Genomic DNA, 18,950 nt, shown 5'->3' on the forward strand with positions numbered 1-18,950 from the left:
TCTTGGGTTGGTGGGTTTGCCTGAGTTCCCTGTAGTGGTGGACACACTGCTGCTTGACGTGTCCTAGGGACAGAGGTATGGGCCCGCTGGGTGGGTGCTGTGCTGGTGTTTCCTGAGGGAGGAGGCTCTGTGGTGGCTTTTAACTGTGTCAGGGGAACCGACTGTCCCGAGGTCCCAGATGGGCCGGGCTGGTCATCTAGATCCAGTTGGACAGTGCTGTCATCACTGTGGGCCTCTTCTGTGGGGGGGGGGTGGACATGTCTGGAACCTCCTGTCCGGTGATGTTGGGTAGGGGTCCTGCAGGGGTGTAAAGGCATGATTATTGTATCTGTGTGTGCCATTGTGTGCAATGGGTGGGTGACCCTGTACCCCAGTCTTACATTCTTGTGTAGGACCTTGTGTGATAATTGTTTTGGGGTCTGTGTGGGAATCTGTAGTGGACATGCTTTGGTGATGGGTGTCCATGCTTTGTTGTTGCATGCAGGGCTTGGTGTTGGGATGGGTGATTTGTGATAGTGGGACATATTTGAGGTGTTGGAGTGATGGGGGTGAGGGTTGGGGTATGTGATAGCATGCAGGTAGGGTGGGGTAGTTAAGATTTGACTTACCAGAGTCCATTCCTCAAGCTACTCCTGCGAGGCCCTCAGGATGCAGTATAGCCAAGACCTGCTCCTCCCATGTTGTTAGTTGTGGGGGAGGAGGTGGGGGTCAGCCGCCAGTCCTCTGAACTGCAATCTGGTGTCTTGAGACCATGGAACGCACCTTCCCCCGTAGGTCCTTCCACCTCTTCCTGATGTCATCCCGTGTTCTTGGATGCTGTCCCACTGCGTTGACCCTGTCCACAATTCTGTGCCATAGCTCCATCGTCCTAGGCTATGGAGGTGTGCTGCACCTGTGATCCGAATAGCTGTGGCTCTACCCGGATGATTTCCTCCACCAATACCCTGAGCTCCTCCTCAGAAAACCTGGGGTGTCTTTGCAGTGTCATGGGGTGGTGTGGGTGATATGTGAGGTGGTGTGTGTTGTGATGTGTGAGGGGATGTGTTTGTGTGTGTTGTGTGAGGTGCATGGCTGTTGTGTGAGTGATGGTGTTGAGTGCCTGTGGATGCTAGTTTGTTGATGGTGGTGTCTCTCTCTGGCCTTCTGTCGCAATTCTGGTCGTAAGGGTTTGTGGGTGATGTGGGTGTGTGTTTTATATTGTAGTGGGTGTGTGGGAGTGGTGTGTGTAGGTGTATCAGGTGTGTGTATTTCGAATTGTCCAATGTGGTTGTGTTTTGTAAATGTTTGTGTATTTTGAGCACCGCGCTGAGTACCGCCAATGGAATACCGCAGTTGAAAGACCGCTGCGTGGATTCGTGGGTCGTAATAGTGTGGGCATATTTCTGTTGGCGTGACGGTGGAAGTTTTGTTATCGCCAGTTTATCACTGACCTTTGGTGTGGTGGACTTGTGTGGGTGTCTGGATTTTGGCAGATTCCGAGCTGTGAGTCGTAATAGCTGTAGTGGAATTCCACGGCCGCAGCGGTGTGTTGGAGGTCTTCTGCACGGCGGTAAACGGCATTACCGCCAATGTTGTAATGAGGGCCATATTGTTTTTACCCGAAACCTGGGCAGACCAGACTTGCAACCCAGAATTAGTGGTTGCAGTACCCAAGGAATTTACCTCCTTTAGGATAGATCACAAGGACAAACAAGGGGGTGGGATCACAACTGTTTATTGAGACCACCTAAAAATGAGATGTGAGGAAGTTTCTCAAGCCGAGCTCGAAGCACTTATGTTTAATTGCAAAATTAGCAATAGGGAAGTATTTAATTGCAAAATTAGCAATAGGGAAGTATTTAATGGTCTAATTACTTATCAACCACCAGGTCCAAAAACTACGTTTTTATTTACGCTAAACCATATATTGAGTCTTTCATGCAGTACCCCAATTTTAATGGATTTTAATTTTCATCTCTAAGAACAAAAAATGCTGACACAGAGCTATTGATTAATAATCTAAATGCCTTTGATTTGGTTCAACTGGTGGAACAAGCCACGCACAAGGCTGGCCACACATTAGACAGCATTTTTCTAGCCATAAGGGGTTAAAAAGTAAATGTTGTTTACCTTTGATGTGGACTGATCATATAGCCATGTAGATTACGATAAAAATTCCAAAAAGAACCAATCCAGATAAGAGTGTACAGCAGGATCTTAAATGTAAAGCCTGAAATAAGATTGATTCAACTAAATTTCTTGAGTGAGATCCTGGATAATTCTCAGCCTTTGGTACATTCAGATCTGGACACTGAAGCATCAAACTTTAAAGATTGGATTAATGCAGCAGTTGTCCTAACGTTTCCCTAAAAAAAACTCACAAAATGACAGAAGTTGGCCCACTGCCCTCTGGTTCTCAACAGACCTGAGATTTCTTAAACAAAAGTGCAGACACCAAGAAAGGATATGGAGGGATAAATATTGTGAGACAGAAAAATCTAAATATAAACAGCTTTTATTGGAATGTAAGCTGCTGATTTTTGAGAAAAAGAACTGGAATATTTCTCGGATAAAATCAAATCATCAAATAATTTTGTGAAGGAGTTATTCAATACAGTTAAAAATATTGGTTAACCTTGACAAACCTAATACTTTTGTACCGGATCAGGAGATGTGTAATAAGATAGCTATTTTTTTTTTCAAGATAAGCTCTAAGAAATATACCGTAAATTCACACCCCGCCAGAATATTAATAACTTAGCCTACAAACTCCCCAGGGCACATTATTAGAGTTCTCACTGCTGATGGAAGAACGTCTGAGTCAGCTTACTGACACTAATAAATCTGACTCTCTGTCAGACCCCTGTCCTCCATCTATCCTACAATTAGCATCTCAGGTAATTCCAGGTCACCAAACTACACTTCTGAATCTAATCTTTCAATCAGGATTTTTCCCACTGACTGAAAGAAAGCATATATTCTTACTTTACTGTAAAATACTTCTCTGGATCCCAAGGAGGCAAAAAGTTATAGGCCCATTTCCTGGGTTCTGCTTCATGCTAAAATACAGGAAAAGCATCTCATTTCTGAGCTTTCAGATGTTGTGAATGCAAAGGCAATTGTAGATGGTGCACAGTATGGTTTTAAGAAAAACCATAGTACAGAGACAGCCTTGGATGCAGTGGTTGAAAAAATAAGAATGGTCATGGACAGAGGAGGGGAAGCAGCACTGATCTTATTAGACCTTTTTGCCTCTTTCGATACTGTTTCCCAGTCTGTACTTGTTTAGCAGTTAGAATGTATAGGGTTGGCGGTTCAGCATGTGCCTTGTTTAAATCTTTTCTCATGGACAGAGAGCAGACGGTTGTATTTGGAGGTTTTACATCCACATGTTTCATGTAGTCATGTGGAGTCCCTCAGGGTTCTTCCCTGAGTCTGACACTCTTTAATATGTACATGGCACCTCTGGCCAAACTGATTAGATTGTTTGGCTTCTCCACTGTTATCATATGTAGATGATACACAAATTGTACTTTCAACCTCGGGAGATACAACAGAGGTTGAAAATCAATTTAGATCTTGTATATGCAAAGTTGTTAGTTGAATGAGCATCAACTGTCAAACTAAATTCAGAAAAAAATTAGATCTTACTGTTTGCAAAAAAATAAAAACTTTCAGGGATTCCAATTGATGGCCTCAGGACCTTGGTCCTTTACTTTTTCCAGTTGCAAAGATTAGAAATTCAGGGATTATTTTTTACGGTATGCTCACATTCAGGGAAACAGATAAGTCAATCTACTTCTGCATGTTTCTATCTGCTGAGAACTTTGAAAAAGATATTGCAGTTTATACCTTTCAATTTACAAATAACAGTAATCTCAACCTTAGTGATGTCAAAGAGTACTGTAATGTTCTTCACTTAGGAATTCACAAAGGACATTTGAGCAAATACAAATATTACAAAATGCTTCTGCAAGCTTGTTGACGAAAATCCCTAAACATTCATCAGTTTCTCAAACTATCAAGCAGCTTCATTGGCTTCTTGTTGAAAAGAAAGGGGCCTTTAAAGCATGTTGTCTGCCAACAAATATTTCATGGTATAGGCCCTCACTTTATGAGAAAGGTCTTCTAGTGGTATAGGCCAAGTAGAACTCTACTGTCCTACCATACTAAATCACTGGCTGGACATAGAGTAAAGAGACCTTCTTGGGGACGGAGAAGCTTTTCAGAGTTCACTATTAAATTATGGAACACTCTTCCTTTGTACATTAAAGCATCCTGCATCCTCTTGCAGTTCAAGAAACAACTTAAAACATTACTTTTCGCACAACATCTGTCTTTTTAATATCACCATCCCTGCTTATTTTTCTATTTTATGGTACGGATGTCAGTGCTAGGACACATTAGGGCATTGGAGCGCTTTATGAACATATTCATTCATTCATTCAACAAACAGGGCAAGAGGATATCCCACTTTCACCTCAGGCCCTCAGGCACACATCTCATCATGCTCTTTAGGGTCTTGTTGAGCCTCTCAACAAGCCCGTTGGTTTGGGGGTGGTAAGCAGTGGAGAACTTGTAAGATACTCCACACTCTTTCCATATCAACTTCCGATAAACAGACATGAAATTGGTGTCCCTGTCAGACAACACTTCCTTGGGGAGACCCACCAGGGTGAAAATCCCCATAAGGGCTCTTGACACTACAGGTGCCGTGGTAGTCCTCAGAGGTATGGCTTCTGGGTCAGAGTGGAATGATCCAGCAGAACCAGGATGAACCTGTGACAAGAAGTAGTCTGCAGATCGATAGGCCCAATGATGTTGATGCCCACCATTTCAAAGGGGATCCAAGAGATCCAACTGGTGAAGTGCACTGGTCCACTTTCAGGTCAGCCTCAGCTCCAGACTAACAGTGGGACATAATCAGCCCCTTTGTGTGGACTCCCGTCTCTAAGTGTGAGCCCTTCCCAACCTTCTCCCCAGGAACACCCATCGGCATACAGATGAATGCAGATGTAGCTGAGTATCCTGTGTTGTGGTTGTCTGAAGGGAATGCACAAGTGTAGCTGTCACCTAGCTCAAACCAGACATGTATTGTAGATAGGCTGTGGGCACACAGGGCAGTGAGTACAGAGAAATGCCTACTTTCTAAAAGTAACATTTCTAAGGTATTAATAAAAAATCAGACTTTACCAGTAAAGATAATTTATTATTACCATTCCAATGGTACTAAACAGTATGCAGCTACTCCTCTCAGACCAGAAACTACAGCTTAAAGGTTGTATAAGGAATCCCAATGCTTTCCTATAAGAGGGGCATGCATCACAATTATGAAAAAGGACTTTGGGAGTTTTTCAATGCCAGGACATGAGAACTTAAAAATATATGCCCTCGCTTTCGTTTACATGGCACCCTGCCCTATGGGCTACCAGGGGACTACTTTAGGGGTGACATATATGTAAGAAAAGGGGAGTTTAAGGCTTGGCAAGATTTTAAATTCCAAGTCAGTGTGGCAGTGAGACTGCACACACAGGCTCTGCAGTGGCAGGCCTGAGACATGCTTGCAAGGCTACTTAAGTGGGTGACGCAATCAGTGCTGCAGGCCCACTAATAGCATTAAATGTACAGGTCCTGGTTATATGGTATACCACTTTACAAGGAACTTACATTAACTTAAATGTGCCAATTATGGATACAAAAATGTTACCATGTTTTAGGGGACAAGCATATGCAGTTTAGCACTAGTTAGCAGTGGCCAAGTACTCAGAGCCCTAAGGCCACCAAAAAATGTGCAGAAAAACTGAAGAATTAAGGCAAAAAGTTTAGAGTAAGACCACCCAGGTCTAACAGACAATAAAACTTGATTTTGGAATTTAAACATCATATGCTTTTTCTGATTTTCTGCAACACTTTAATTCTCCTTTGGTAATTTTGTATGTTTATACAATTGTTTTGAGACTCATTTATGTAAGTTTGACTTTGAGTCAGTAATAAAGCCCTTTGATACTTTAATTTGGTCTCTGAGATTTAGGGCCAGATGTAGCAAAGGGTTTTTCCCATTCTGTGTCAATGGGAAAATGTGTTCGTACATATGGCCCTTAATGTGTGGCTCATTAAGTTACACCGTAATTAATATGAATAATTTCATTTTTGCCTCCTCACTCCTCAGAACTGAGTAAAAGAAATTCATCGGACACCAGATCAAGAGATAGGGCCCAAAACCAGATCAAGTGTTACAGCACGCTTACACAACAGCACAGTGCAAGTTGAGATTGTACAGGGTGAAAGCATCAGGTGAGAAACACAATAAGAACCCTAACAGAAGCCGAAGTGACTTGCACAGTGTGATACACGTTAGAAAACCAAAGCGCAGGCACAGGGGGCATTGGTTTAAATATAATGGATTGTCTTCAAAAGCCACTTGTTCAGTTTCTTAGAAGTGTTACTATGCCGTCATGATTATACTAATCATACTGACCAAGCAAGGATGAAAAGCTGAACTGGTCTTACTGAGATGAAAATTTCGTGACCTGTAAACCCGGGCGTAGTACAATCTTGAGCATTTAACTCATTGAGCTGTCCTGTCGCTCTTGAGAACAACGGCGGCAATTGCCGGTGGGATGGAACAGGGTGCTTCGAGTGGAAATCAAGGGAAAAAACTAGAGCGTTCGTATTCAACATAAGACACACGGCACGTGCGCGGATTGCTAGGGACAGACGGTATGAATAAGAGAGTAAAATAATGCAGTAGGACGCTTGATAGAGAGCGCATGGGACGCCGACTGCCATCAAATAAATTGCAGTACGAGAGGAGTCCCCATTGGCGTTTACACAGTGCTGTGTGAGAGTGAAGAACTGCGCCGAGTGTCAGACAGGAGGAGCACATGCCGACAGCTCGACACAGTGTGGGAGACAGCAGAGTATGAAGAGGAGAGCACACAGTGAGGAGAGTCAATAGCCTGGGGACTAAGTGGCGAGTCAGACAAAGCATTGCAGAGCCACAGTGTGCAGAGGCTGGTGTTTGACAGCAGCAACAGGACAAAAACACTGACAGCACTGAGGCGGTGGATACTGCAAAAGGAAAGACTATAAAGAAGAGAACTGCCAAGGCACACAGTTGATGCGCTGCAGTGTGCAGAATGACTGTCGTGCAGTGATAGCGCTGGGAGCTGCCGGACTGGAGCCGTCGTCGTTAAGAGACTGACTGAAGCACAGCCTACTCTGAGGGCAGGGAGGCTGGCCCTGGTGTACTACGAGCCTGAGCGAAAAACATCTGTGCACAGATAGATGCAGTAAGCAAGAGGTTGCTACCCACCATCCTCCCGCGTTCGCAGCTACTCTGAAAAAACACCCTCGGCGTCTTCTGGAGGTGCAACCGTCCTCCCGCTCTCGTCTATTCCTATACCTGACCCCCGGTCGCATCGCCATATTCCCGGCTCGCGGACAGGACTTCACCCAAGGACCCAGCCATTCACGGCCGCATCCCTAAGGCATCGGCTTGTCGCCATCCTCAACCCGCCTCTCGTCACAGCTGCGAAGGATTCCGAAAGCCCGAGGCTTTGCGGCAATACTGCACTTGGGAGGACGCACGGATATACTCCGCGATACGAGCCAAACGAAGGGACGCTGATCTGCAGGAAGAGACCTTCGCGCCTCCTCCCCGGAAAGCCAGCGCCACGGGGGCCGCGCGGCGCCCGCACCTCCTGAGGTAAAGGAAAGCGCAAGGCCCTATCACCGACTGACAGAATTAGCTTTTACACTGTCATCCTCACAGACCACTAAACCCCTCGAGTGTCGCCAGCAATCACTGCTAGTAGCATCCTTAGGGAGCAGCATTGCCATCATCAGCCCCACACCAACACTAACTCAATGCTAGTAAAATCCTCACACAGCCACACTGCCAGCAGCACTCTCCTATCAGCACCGCACGCTTTGACAACAGTAGCACCTTCCACACGACCGCCTCGTCCACCAGAGTCACGATCTTAACTGCATGCACGGTCCTTCCGCGCACATCATCACATCCCGAATCAGCACCATCCCAAACAGCCCTCACATCACCATGAAGGGCAGCAGTTACAATAGAGAGCGATTCTCACTTACCCCCTCTGCTATCAGCATATTCACTGATCAGCACCACTCACCTAACACACTTCAAAACCATCACCCACACGTGAGCAGCATCCTTAACAATACACACTGTCAGGGACACCCTAACCGTCCCTCACCAGCAACAGACTTAAGCTGCAGCACAGCAACTGCCGTTGCGCAACCCCAACGTCAAATCTCACTTCCAGCACCATCACCACCTGCGACAGGCAACAAGTGTCGGCAAACATCACTGCCAACACATACTTTCCCACCTTCTCAGCCAGCAACACTATCACCTGAATTCCAATGCCTTTGATACATTAATGATATCAACCTTCATTTGCAGCAACACTCAATGATACATGCTGCAAACTACACCCACTGACTCTAATTTCCCGTGACACCCATCGTCTGGCCCTCACGACTAGCGACTGACTTTTACTGCAAACAATATGTTAGACCTTAAACTCCAGCAACACCATATTTCAACCCTCACCTGCAGCACCACCACCTATCACTGACAGTGAGAACATTAACAGAACCACCACTGGAAACAACCCCTACAGAGGGCGTGGATGTCAGCTCGGTACCCTCATTGCCAGTGTTCCAATTTACTGACCCTTGTTAGTGGTTGCCACTAGCTGAACCCCTTTCAGATAGACTATACGACTTCACTGTCCTTGAGAGCAACTTTACTCCCAGGCATATCAGGAACAAAGCTTCATCAACACGAGGGTCGGGTTAAGAAGACCCCCACTGCCCTGAATACATCTAAAACTCCATACAGACATAATCCATACTATGGATCCACGTCATCAACATCACAAACGCATCTCAACAAGAGCACTAATGTTATCATAGACCAGAAACGCACCAACTTTACTCAGCCATTATACTCATGGTATCTTTCGCTTATAACCCCTAGTCTTGCCTGATCTTCACAACAGCAGATACACCAGCATGTACAAGGGCACGGCATTTAGGTCAGCATCATACCAGTGCCACCCTTGACTCTGATTCACAAGTCCTTGTATCAGCAGCAATATTACCTGACCTCCACAAGAGCCTAATTAATACCTGGTCCTTCAAGCCAAATCAATACCATCAGAAATGATATCTAACCCCGTTCGTAGTGACCCCACCTACCAACACACACTAGCCATTCTCTATCACCATCCTTCCTAAAACCAACACCCAATCTTTAATCCCATGACAAAACTTTTGACTTTTTATTCCCAATATTTTAAGCAGTGCTCTTTAATGAAAAAAAGTGGTGCCCCGCTGATTATAGGGCCATCTAGTCACCATAATCCTGACATCCATCTAGATTAGAATACTCCTAGCAGCGTACTTGTGTGCTTGACACCTAGACATCTGGAGGCCTGCAATGGTAACATACTAAGTCCGAGAAAAGACAAACAGGCGAAGCCTTTATTTAAAAGTGCTAAGAAAGTGTTATGGTTCCCACATTCCGTAGCGAAAACACTTACATCTGCACTTATTTTTGTTTTTTGGGGGGTAAATATATATATAAAAAAAAACTCGACATCTGATAAAACATTGATTCCGTTCCTTCTGAGAACTGAACGTATTTCCCTTAATATATATATATATATATATATATATATATATATATATATATATATATATATATCACATCTTTATATTTCCCCTGCCTTATGCTCCCGTCGGGCAAAAAGTGTAAATTTCATTAGGAAAGTAGTAGCCTTTTTTATGGTCACAGTAAAAAGATAAAGTCGCACACGGGTTGAAATATTAGCGATTCCGCCTTTCTTTCTTCTGAAAACATGAAATGCTGGGCTATTTTAACAGAAATTTAGAGCACAGTGTGAAGACGAAAGTGTATAAATAGGTAAGCATTATGTAAGAGAAGACCTAAAAGCCCAAGCGAGAAAGTCCCGCCCCCTACGATTTTATAAAAAAAATCACAAGATCCACCCTCCGCCACACAACCAGTTCCTCAGCAGTCTCCCCTGCTAACAACTTTTGGCCCTCGGACAAGGAACCCCAATTTGGCATCCTGAGGAGTACTCCAACTGCTAGCTTCGTATACCGAGGGCTAACTCTCGCCTAGCTCCAGAAGGCGATAATCCTTTAGAATTGGCGGCTAAACCCTCGTAGCTTCTCCTTCACACCAAAGGTAAACTTCACTTTTTCAGGCCGAGCGCTAGTTATAACAAGTCCCTTGGAGAAGCCGCACGCTAGTGTTTGCAAGGGCGCCTGCGCGTCCTCCCTGCAGCCCTCGCGCGACCATTTAAAGTATCTTAGCTGGCTAAAGAAAGGTAAGAGGAGGAAAGGGAGCAGAAGTAAATGAGTTGGAGGTTGGCTACCTATTCTTTTTCTAAGATCTAATCACTGTTTTAAAATCAGCATTTGTATTATTTTTACCTTTATAAGTATATTGTTACCTTATTGAAGCACCTCACTCGTAATCTCCCCATGGAGCGGAATGTATTCCTTCTTTGAGTCCTCGTAAGTGTCAACTCGTCACTTAGACGGTGTTGCTATAAAGTGACTACAATTTGAAGAACAAAACTCGGACAGTCTACAAACAGAGAAATAGAATCCACAACACAGAAATAGGACTCCAATTTCCTTCGTGCGAGCGGTACAAAATGTCTTAGCTGATAGTGCTCAGCAACATAGAAACGCAGTGAAAGAGACAGTATGGAACATACTCGTATACACAGTATGATTCGCGTTAATTAGAATGCTTTGTGAAATGGGCTATTGCTAACAAGTCCTGAACTGAACACAGCATAAACGCTTATCTTGGACTTTTACCACTACTATTGAAATTTGCAGTCTGCTTAGATAGTGAAGAAAATGCATGGATGTCCTATGCCTTTTTATTTGCTAGTACTTGGTAGAAATATCAAATACATATCAAATACATAATAGCAATTATTTTGTTGTGAATGGTTAGAATTGAAAATGTTTCAGTTCTAAAAAATACACTAAACGAAACCTTTCTAAGGTCTATGCAAGTGGTACTGATCTTCGGAGAGTCACAATCACTCCTGTTCTCTCCTTCACACCATTTTCCTCGGTTATCTCTTATTCTGTTAGATATTTATACCCTTTTTCTGACTCCATACATTTCTGAAAGCCTCCACCTCCATATATCTCACACCTCATCCTTTTCCTCTCCTGCACACCTTTTTACCCTCTTCTTTCACCTCTTCTACTTAACCAACCCTCACAGCCAAAACCCACCCACCCACTCATCTGTAAACAAAACATTTTTTCCTCTTCTGCAGTCAGTATTTCAATACTTGCAATTGGCACATATGCAACCTTCTCTCTGTGCGATCTGCTGAGAGGCCGTGGATTGGATGTGTATGCATTTTGACCACCGTTGTGACCTGCTGAAAAGCACTTTTAGAAACTTGCACTGTCTTTAGCCTTAGCCTCAGAGCTTTCAAATGTGTCCCATTTAAACACCCAACATCTGGAGATGGCACATTTCACAGTATTCACTACACAAGAATTATGTGATGTTTGAAACAAACTACAGGGACACAATATCTAAAAAGCAGATAATTTTAGGTAATGGAGTATGAAGTAAAGCATGTGAATAATTAACAAAGGACTGCATTGCTGATATTGAATACATAAAGGCTGTTAACTTACATTGAAGTGGAATTTCTTTTAAGTGGTAGGAAGCTAAATTAAAGTCATTTAGGTGGTCAATATGACCTTGGCGGTCCTGCCCTGCCACGTCTGAGGTTGCAGTCAGACCGCCGACAGCGTGGCGGTGCAGGACCACCAAATAATGACTGCAGCAGTGAACTGGCTGCATTGCAGCCAGTTCACCACATGTACTGCCAGGGGTGTGGGACTGCCTGGCTGAAGGTTGAGCACCTTCATCCCGGCGGTCCACCTAACACCGCCCGTGCTATAATGAGTATCCTTACTGTCAGGGAAGCCGTGTCGGTAGCCCCGCCATGAAATCCTGGCGGTAAGGATACTGGCGACAGGAATACTAATTCCTGTCACCACAACAGGACTCCCCAACACCCCGCCATGTAGCAGCCCCCTGATGCCATCAGAAGCCCCCCAAGCAGTGATGCCCCCTGCCCCCGATCCCCGTACTGACCCCGAACCCCGTACTGACCATCCACTCCCCTGATCCACGCATGCACACCCAACACTTACATACATACATGCACATATCCATGCTCATTCACACATGCACACATGGCCACGACCCCCCCAACACTCCCCACCCCCTGCATACACGCACACATACTCCCCCGCATACATGCATTCACACAAGCACACAGACACTTGCACACACATGCATACACACGCAACACCCCACCCCTCTCCATTCACACACATACACCCCCATTCACGCAGACAACACTCAACACCCCCCCATCGGATGATCACCTTACCTGGTGGTGGCGGTGTCTGTCCGGGAGGGGACAAAGTCATAGCGCTTGCTCCACCGCTAGTGCCCCGCCAACACAACACTGCCACGGCGTTTACAATGTTGTAATAAGGCAGGCTGTGTTGTGGTGACGTGGTGGCGGAGCAAGCTCCATGAGACCGCCAACCACCAGTATGGCTGCTGACGGCTTCCCCGTCAAATACTGGCAGAGAGCAGCCAGCAGTCATAATATGGCAGTCTGAACACTGGTGGTCATATGGCGGTGGTGACTTCAGCGGTCTATGGAATAGACCCCCAAATTCATAATGGGGGCCTTAATGATTTAATAATCGGTGTCTACTTTAGTTGCGGTTTGCGTGATATAGAAGGGCAGGTCAGAGTATGGGAGGAAGGAGAGGGGGTTTGAACAGGAGGCAGGAGGGAGTGTTTAAATTAAAAATAATTTAAAAAACACCTCCTCTGCCTTGCGCCGCACCATCTGCTCCTCTGCAGGCACCGGCCCCCAGCCTGCCCTACACCAATGAGCAGCATCAGGATTGGCTGGGAGCGCCCACCCAGCACGCTCCCAGGCAGACTGGGAGACTGTGCAGGCTCTCTCCACAGTTGCTGGGCTGGACAAAGTCCTGTGCGCGTATGGGTTTGGCCGGGTGTAAGACGGCCGGCAAATACACATGTGCTCATTGCTCGTCACCCCCTGTGGCCCGCCCCTTTCCCCCCAAAACTATAAAAACAACGTTTATTATCGTTTTTAGGGAAAAGGTTTGCAGCTGCCACTGCTGGCAGGGGATGACGCTCCTCCGCCCTCATGGAGGAGCTGTCCCTGGTCCACTGTCAAAATCAGGAGTATTGGCATGTGTCAAAACATATGCCTGGCACAGTGCCTACAGAAAAGTATGTTGGGACACCTTCTTTACTAACCTACTTCACACTCTTAAATAGTTTATTCTGCTATCATTAAATTGGGGTCACCTTCCTAAATGTCTGACTTCCTTCTCATTAGAGAGTGAACAGGCTGACTGGTTTGTACCCACCCCACCTAATTCTTTTCATTACTAACTACTTTGAGGAATAATTGGCTTCTTCCCTATTTGGAGACTAAAATATTAAAAGTCCCACGTCACACATCAAAGCTATGTTGTTTTTATACGTAGTCTACCATCTCCGCTAACCCTAAGTCATGGGTGCTTTCAAGGTGTCCCAGTTGAAATGAAGGTATTCCTCAAACACTGAAATCAGAAATTGTACATCACTAAGGTATGCAAAAGTGAGATTAAAAGTGTTGGAACTGAAAAGTCCCTAGGATGAGATGGACGTGCATGCCTGCACTGAGTGACCCAGATGTAATGATCAATGGATCCCTGATGCTGATTTTTGTTGTCATGGTTGAAAACAGATCATGCATGTGTGCCAAGGCATAGTTCTGTCTCACAGAAAGAGATATTTTTGGACTGGTAGGGGTGCTCAAGACTCATAGGAGTGAACGGCTGCTGCCTTTGCCAGGAGTTAAGCAGCATGAGCACAGTGGGGGCAATATACTGTGTACTCATCAGTAGGAGTGAATAGGCCTTTTTAACTGTGTCTCTGGAGTGAGGCCTACAGGCTCACATAGTCAAAATATTTTCTGCTGTGTGCTTAACTCACCATTCACTTACATCAATTTAGTGTATAGTGCAGCACAGTGTCTGTGTGTTATACATGCATGTTTGGTGTATAGTGCAGCAAAGTGTCTGTGTGTTATACATGGGTGTTTATGTGAAGATCACGGTTGTGCTGATTGGGCATCAGCCATGTGTGGAGCGAAGTTGGGGACCCTATATGTAAGGTGGGGTCGCCATGAAGATTGCTGTTGTGTTGATTGGGCCATACCCAGTGTATACAGTGAGGATGGTGACTGTGTATGCTGGGTGGGGGAGAGCAGGAGTGTGGGCTGCCACCAGAGCAAGGCAAGGAGCATGGTTGGGTCAAGACTGTCATTGTGAGGAGGAGGCTGCAATAGTGACCCAACTGAGGACTAGCACCAGGAGCATCAAACCCATCCACACCTGTGAGGAGGGTCCTAGGAAAATTACTGTCACCAGAGAAGCATTGAGAACCCCTCGCTGCTGCCTCCACAGGAATGTATGTGAGGAACTTGAGGATGTCTGACTTTAATGTAGAGTTGGAGTGGAGTCCTGAGACCCGGGCTACAAGTGGGGCTTAACCTAAATGTCACCTATAGTAAATGTGGAATAAACATTACTGCCAGCGAGAGGTGTGTGAGAGTCAGGAACCCAACCATAAACCACTAGAGCCTTGACCTCAGAAGACTGTGCATTGTGTGTTCATGGAATATTTTACTTTGTGTTCATACATAAATACTACTTTTTACATAAAAGCAAGTTTTTGACTGGACAGTGATGTACTGCTGAACGTATTTTGAAATGCGAGCCTACATTCACCTCTCTGGGTCTACCTCCCCATGAGGAGCCCAGGACGGCTCGACCCTTGCTTCCACTGCGAGTCAAGTGCTGATGCAGGACTTAGCCCAGCTGCTCGGGATCCATAATAGGTGGGCCCCAGGACATTATGAGTAAAAAGCCTGAATGTCCACAGTTACTGAGAGTCAAGTGCTGATGGAGGGCTTAGCCCAGCTGCTCTGGATCCTTAATAGGTTGGCACCAGGACATTGTGAGTAAAAGGCCTGAACGTCCACAGTTGGGCCCAGTAGCTCCTGCTTGCCCTGTGACACTCAGAACGGGGTTCTGACACAAACGTTTTGAATTTTTAATATTTTAGCAGAAAAATGAAGATTCCTGGCCATGTCATTGTGTGTCAGTCTAAACTGCAGTTAAAAGGGCTGTTGAAAGCAGCAAAGAGAGAGATAGTTGTAGAATTCTACCCAGCCCAGGAGCAGGTAAATGAATGTGCCACACACAGAGCTCTGTAACATACGTCTTTATTTTTCCACATACTATCACAGTCCCTGCGTATTGCGCCATAGCTTTTATAACTATGCATTAACAGCTCCCATCCGATTATCTAATTCCTTTCTAGAATCCACCCAGGACCATGAGAGCCGTAGCATGCATGACATCAAAGACACTACATATCCTTCTTTGTTAAATAAAAAGTGCAAACAACATTAGCATCATATTTCCTCAATGAGCTGCCGAGACGCTCACACTGGTCTTCCAGATTGGGTGGTAGAAGGTAGTTGAGCTGCACTGTCATCATGCATTGATAGCATAGGCTCAAAAGTGTGACCAGGACATTCAGATGGGGTTGCCTTGCTTGTGATTTGAGGAGCTGATGAACATTGAGGGAGGTGATTAAAGTGTAATGAGTTTTTGTGTGATGGATTTTCCGGAACAATGCGCTGTCACCATGTGTCCTTTGCATGTCACAACCCTCAAAGGGTCGACAGCAAACTGAGTGTCTGTTTGCCGCTTTTGTTTCTGTTTGACCAGTACCAAGCCCCCTTTCTCGAAGACTGTTTCCTGGGTGTGTCAGCGGTGATTGGCATATTTTTTCATTTTGCACTTTTGAGAAGCATCTAGGATACAAACCCTATCGGCATTCATTGATCGGTCTGTTGTCATTGTGGTAGCTTGGTTCAGATGGCTCTACCAAATAGCAAGGTGACAGGGCTCTCGTCAGTTGTGGAGTGGTGAGCCGATCGACAGGCACAAGTGCTGGGCACAGGGCTTGATGTGGATTGATTCCCTCCAGCGATGCTCGCTGAATTAACTTCTTGAGGGTGCCCATAAATAATTCAATAACACCATTGGCTTGGGACCACAGAGTACTCTTTTGCTGCTTAACATTGAGTCAACCAAGAAACTCCTTGAATTCTTTACTATTGAAAGGCAGGCAATTGTTAAATTTGGGAATAATGGGGATGCTCCTTGCTGCAAGGATGTCATCAACATGCTCAATGACTTTAGAAGCCCAATGAAATCAGCTGCAACTCTCTCCTAGGCATTCGCAGGCAGGCATTGTTAATGGATGTTGTGTTACCTTGTGGATAAACAGCTACAAAGATGGCATGCTTTTAGTTCTCTCTCAACTCGTTCATCTAGTAGAGGGGACCACACTTGGGCCCTCATTCTGACCTTGGCGGTCGGCGGAGAGGCGGCGGTCGGACCGTGAAGAGACCGGCGGTCAGAAAAATGGCATTCTGACCGCGGCGGTCACTGCCGCGATCGACCGCCACTTCCCCATTCCGACCGCAACGGCGGTCATGACCGCCGGGCTGGAGTTTGCGCACTCCGGCCCGGCGGTCGTCCCAAGACCGCCAACGGTATCATGAGCCTGCCTACCGCCGCGGTTTCTGGCGGTCGGGATTCGCCATACGAACCATGGCGGTAAGCACTATCGGGGCCAGGGAATTCCTTCCCTGGCACTGATAGGGGTCTCCCCCACCCCCCACTACCCACCCGAGTCCTCCCCCCACACCCTCCACCCCCCTGCCACCCCCCAGAGGTGGTACGAACCCCCTCCCCACCCCCACCCCGACATGCACATACATGCACCCCGACATGCACACACCCCCAACATGCACATATACACACCCCCTACACACACATACACAACGGGGACACATACCCGCACACATACATGCAGACATGCGCACCTGCCGAACAGCACACATTACCCATAGACACAGCAGCACCCCCCGCCCGCATACACGCACTCACACACCCCCTCTACACACTCACACGCACACCCCCATGCACGCCCACATCACACAACACCCCCCCTCCCCCTCCCCTCACGGACGGTCAACTTACCTTGTGTGTTGGTCCTCCGGGAGGCGACGGGAGCCATGGGGAGGTGACCGCAACAGAACACCGCCAACAGAAGACCGCCACACAGATATGTGGGTCGTAATTCTGTGGGCGGTGTTCTGCTGGCGTGGCGGTGGAGGTTGACCAGTCTCCACTTTTCCGCCGACCGCCAGTGTGGCTGCTGGCGGTTTCCCGGCGGAACGCTCCCAGCGGTCGGAATGCGCACAGCGGCATACCGCCGCAGTCGGCGGTCTTCACCGCGGCGGTAACTCGGCGGTCTCGCGAAAAGACCGCCAAGGTCAGAATGAGGGCCTTGGTCTCTTAAGGCTCTTTTGTTGGCTACAGTGCCACAATGTTCTTCATAGGCTAGCTCTATGACATGCTGTCTTGAGCTCTCAGGTATGACAATTCTCAAGCCTCTCAATACAATACCCTCTTGTGTGACAGATAGCTCATCTGGTACATTTTTGAAGTTTTGGAATTCAACATCATCAGCAAAAGGTCAAACACATATCTTCTAAGGTTGCATTGTAATGAGATCTTTATAGATGAGCATGTCTTTATCTGCCTTGGTATCAGCAATAATCTGTTCAATGAATAGAGCTGCTGGCGTGCTGGACCTTACAATGAAATTGAGATACTCTTCACCTGCTTTGGATATTGAACTGTGGAAATGTAGCAGCACTTGTGAAAAGTAATCTGCAGGGTTTTTGCCTTTCACTGGTTTGTGTACAATAATGTAGTCATACTCCTGCAATCACGACCCCACCTCTTGATGCGATGGGGCTTCTTAGCTTCTGGGTTTCCAATAATAGTGAGCAACACCTGTTGGTTTGTGATGATAGTGAAACACTTCCCATATAAAAACACCAGAAAATGTTTGGAGGCCCCCACTACAGTCAGAATCATTTTCATCTGCTGACAGTAGACACGTCCTTTTTCAGACAGGTTTCTACTGGTACAGGCTACAATGTGTCTTTGGGCATTCAGATGGCCATTGTGTTGAGCAAAGATTGCCCCCCAGATCCACTGGGCTCACATCTAAATTGATCTCAGGATGTAACTTGGGGTCAAAAGAAGTCATTTCAGTTGCGTTCTCAATTGCATATTTTTTTTTTTTTTAAACTGTGAGCGCATTCAGGAGACCACTGAAATTGGACATTCTGTTTTGTTCAGTCTCTCAATAGGGTACGTACTGTAGCAAAGTCATAGCATGGTAATATCTTTGGGCGACGGGGGTCACATAAAAGACAGTGCTTGCAACTTATGTGGGTCAAGAGTCATTATCCGATCAGAGAATGTGTGCCCAAAGAATTTATGCTTGGTTTTGTGAAACTTACACTTTGCTACATTCAGAGTGAGACGTACATCAGTAAATAGTTGACACACTTGCGTAAGAGCCTTATCTTGCTCCTTTTGTGTTTCCCCAAATGTCAGTAAGTCATCACTGTAATTGAAAGCATGCTTATCAGGTTGAATTATGCGGCAAACAACAACCCCAACTATCTTTGCAGCCGAAGATACTACAAAACTCAGTGTTTTGTATCTGAACAAACCAACATGATTCAAAAAAGTAATAATGTACCTACAGTTCTTTTCTGGATCAAGTTGATGGTATCCTTTGTTTGGGTCAAGATGGGAGATTTTAGCTCCGTTCAGTTGCATGATCATGTCTGCTTTGTAGGGACCAGAATGTC

The 18,950-nt window shown here is 46.0% G+C and overlaps 1 protein-coding gene across 1 annotated transcript in view; it reads left to right on the forward strand.

The window, feature by feature from the left end:
* The first annotated feature begins 6,751 nt into the window (after positions 1-6,751).
* The window catches only part of PDE1B (phosphodiesterase 1B), a 1,852,897-nt gene continuing 1,840,698 nt past the window's right edge, over positions 6,752-18,950 (forward strand). The window contains exon 1 of the mRNA XM_069231031.1: positions 6,752-7,687. The gene's annotated coding sequence lies outside the window, so the exon portion shown is untranslated. The remainder of the gene's footprint in view (positions 7,688-18,950) is intronic.

Source organism: Pleurodeles waltl, chromosome 4_2 (assembly GCF_031143425.1).
Source record: "Pleurodeles waltl isolate 20211129_DDA chromosome 4_2, aPleWal1.hap1.20221129, whole genome shotgun sequence".
In the NCBI taxonomy this organism is placed as follows: domain Eukaryota; kingdom Metazoa; phylum Chordata; class Amphibia; order Caudata; family Salamandridae; genus Pleurodeles; species Pleurodeles waltl.